General features: G+C 40.7%; 1 pseudogene; it reads left to right on the forward strand.

Annotated features, from left to right (window-relative positions):
* Positions 1-229: 229 nt before the first annotated feature.
* Positions 230-2,943, forward strand: LOC101589010 (annotated as a pseudogene).
* Positions 2,944-3,461: the final 518 nt, after the last annotated feature.

The following is a 3,461-nucleotide window of genomic DNA, read 5'->3' on the forward strand; positions in this document are numbered from 1 at the left end:
AATGCAGGAGACACTAGCATAGAAGATATTGAAAGTCACATACATGAAATCTCCTAAATAACAGCATCTGAAGTAAAGAAACAACTGCAGAAGCCTTCAGAAGTAATCAAATCAGAAATAATCTCCTGAAAGATGGCAAAATGATGACACTGAGTGATTGAGTCGACTTAGGCTCCTGTCTCCATGTCAGAGATCACTGAGAGAAGAGTGCCTAGGGTCATTGCTCAAGATGCTGAACATCAAAATCTTCAGTGGCAGCTTCCAACACGATTTATCCTAGAAGATTGCTGACCTCCTGGGCCTGGATCTGGGCAACGTGGTGACTAAGAAATTTAGCAATCAGGAGATGTGTGTGGAAATTGGTGAAAATGTACATGGAGAATATGTTTACATTGTTCAGAGTGATTGTGATGAAATCAACAACAAAGTCATGGAGCATTTTTTTTTAAACCACTCATTAATTTTTTTTTAAAACCTCTGTCCAGTGGCTTCAAGCTACCAGGACACCACCTCCCCTTAACAGTCTTAATCTTCTCAGCTCTTCTGCTGAAGAATTTTGTCTTCACAATGACAGGCTGCTTTGGGAGCTTTCTCTTCCCAAAAACTTTATAGTAGCCTAGTCTCACTACATCAATGATGGGAGCTACTCCAGTCTTGTTTTTGGCAGCATTTACTCGGGTCTGCTCACTGACCAATGTCCACAATTTGTCAAGATTGACAGTTGGGCAGAAACTCTTGTTTCTCTTTAAGTGGTAACACCTCATACCAACCTTCCAAAAGTAACCTGGGGGATATTTGTCAAAGTTGATCCTGTGATGATGCATGCCACCAGCATTACCTCAGCCTCCAGGTGCTTCTGATGCTTGCCAATGCAGCCATGGCCATGGCTCACAGGGCCCTGAAGCTTCCAGGTCTTCTTTAATCTGGAGGGCATGTCAGCGGCTGAGACGAAAGGAATCATGGAGATTTGATCATGATTTAATGCCTGCAAGATTGCTTCAGCCAGCCAAGTCACTGCAGTAAATCCCATGCTTCCCTTATGCCTGTCAGGATAAGAGCCAAGCTCCAATCCAATATTTGTTGCAAATATGCTGTCTGTAGTAGATGCAGATTACATCGTCACATGTCTATGAGGTTTTTGTTTGTTTGTTTTTTGAGGTACTGGCGATTGAACTCAGGCCCTTAACTTGCCAGGCAAGCACTTATTCTACTGAGCCATCTCCCCAGCCCTTACATTGTCACATGGATTCATGTGCTCCTCAGATTCAGGGCTTTTTTGATATTCCAGTGGACAACTTGCATACAGAATCAGCTGTCCTAAAGAGGCTTAGAGAGAATATCTCTGAATGGATGAATTGTACAATTGTCTCACCTGATGCTGCTGGCGCCAAGAGATTTACCTCCACCACAGTTCGGTTGAATGTGAACTTTGCTTTGATTCACAAAGAGCAAAAGAAGGCCAATGAAGTAGACCACACGGTGCTGCTGAGAGACGTGAAGGGTAGGGTAGCTCTCCTTGTGGATGACAGTTTGATACTTGTGGCACAGTTGCCCATACAGCTGACAAACTTCTCTCTGCTGGTACTACCAGAGTTTAGGCAATCTTGACTCATGGAAACTTTTATGGCCCAGCTATTTCTCACATCAACAACGCATGATTTGAAGCAGTAATAATCACCCAATACCATACCTCAAATGGACAAGACACAGCACTGCTCCAAAGTACAGGTGATTCAGAGAGTAAATTGGTCAAGCAAAGGCCATGAATCATCCACATAGCTGACACTGACAAAGGATCTACAAACTGTGGTACAGGGTTTCAGGATAAATCCTGAGGAGATTTGACTGACCTTGTCAGATACAAAAGTTACATTTGTGTTATATAGGTCTTGCTTTATCTTGGTCTTAACCATCTGTTTTAGTTACTCTTCTCTTGTTGCTGGGACAAATACCCGACACTCAAAATGAAGGAAGGAAAGGTTTATTTAGCTCACAGTTACTGGAGGTTTCAGTCCATACTCAGCTGGGTCCAATGCAGAGCAGCACAGAGCAGAAAAGCAACCTTTCACGGTGGTGGCAAAGAGCAAGAGCACAAGGGAGGGGTAGCAGCAGCTCAAGCAGCTAGCTTCTCTTCCCACCTTACATTATAATGCAAACTGCCTGCCCCAGCGTAGGGGAAGTACTCACACCTATGGGTTATCCCAGCAGTACTAAAACCCATAATCCCAGCCTTGGATCACACATAATCCCAGGGGACCATGAGTTAACACAAACTTTAGAAGTCCTCACCCCATGACTGCATGAGGCTTTGGGGGGACAACTAGACACAAACCATAACACCATCCAACAGAAAAGTATAAAAACAAAGTATAAAAAGTAAAGCCATATTGATATGCTGAGCTGTAAAAGGTTCAAGTCCACAACTTCTGACATTGTCAGTCCTTTGGAAAACCCACTACTATTATGGACCACTGGATTATATTGGAAGATTTTGCTGAATTCACGCATCTACAATATTTAAATGATAATGGAATACCCATTTCTGACAAAACTAAACAAAAAAGAGGATACAAGTTGATCATTTTGTATCTGTATATTCAAAATAGTTAGGATAGATATATAGTTACTTTCTCTTAATTCAAGGTATAGAAAGATTTGTTCTCATAGTGTTTGTGGACAGAATATCATGTCTGCATCTTGTACTATGAATAACCACTAAGAAGACAACAATATGCAATGTATTAATTTTGAAACCGTCCTACTAATCGGTTTTGAAATTGTCTCATTTTTATTTGTTTCTCAATAAAATTATTAAAATAAATAAATAAATAAATAAAAAACAAGATACAGGTGATTGACAGTCTCATGAACCTAGCAGAATCCATTAGGAGATCTTGCAATGGGGAATATATTTCGTACCTGTTCAGTCATGTCTCTTTATAGGGCCTCTTTATGGAGTTTTTTAAACAAAAAAAATCAATCCAACCTTTTTTCCATTAATATTGCATGATAAATTTGGGAAACCAAGCTTGCTTGTAGCTTTCCACATCCCATATTAGGCACATTAGAGTTTGTCCTAAATTAGAAAAAGCCAGATTGAGACTGCTGAGGCTGGCTTCTGCACTTCTTCATTCTGCCCTGATGATTTTGTGAGCTTTGCAGCTTTAACTAGAGCTCAATTGTCGCAGTATTTCAAACTTTAGAGATTATTGTTTAGTCAGGGATGTAGCTAAGCAGCACAGCACCTGCCCTGTCAAGTGTAAAGTCCTGAGTTTGATATCCAGTAAAAATAAAAAAAAATTTTTGTTTAAAGTCACATGAATGTGATTATTGAAGCTCAGTCTCCTTGGCATGTGAATACGCTATGTTTGTTCTTTGTTCAGAACAATTAGCTACAGAGCCAGCCCATGTGTGAGCAGTACTTTAAGTGCAGCCCTAAATTACTAAAAGCCATTGGCAGC

Source organism: Octodon degus, unplaced genomic scaffold (genome assembly GCF_000260255.1).
Source record: "Octodon degus isolate 3935 unplaced genomic scaffold, OctDeg1.0 scaffold00050, whole genome shotgun sequence".
Taxonomy (NCBI): Eukaryota; Metazoa; Chordata; class Mammalia; order Rodentia; family Octodontidae; genus Octodon; species Octodon degus.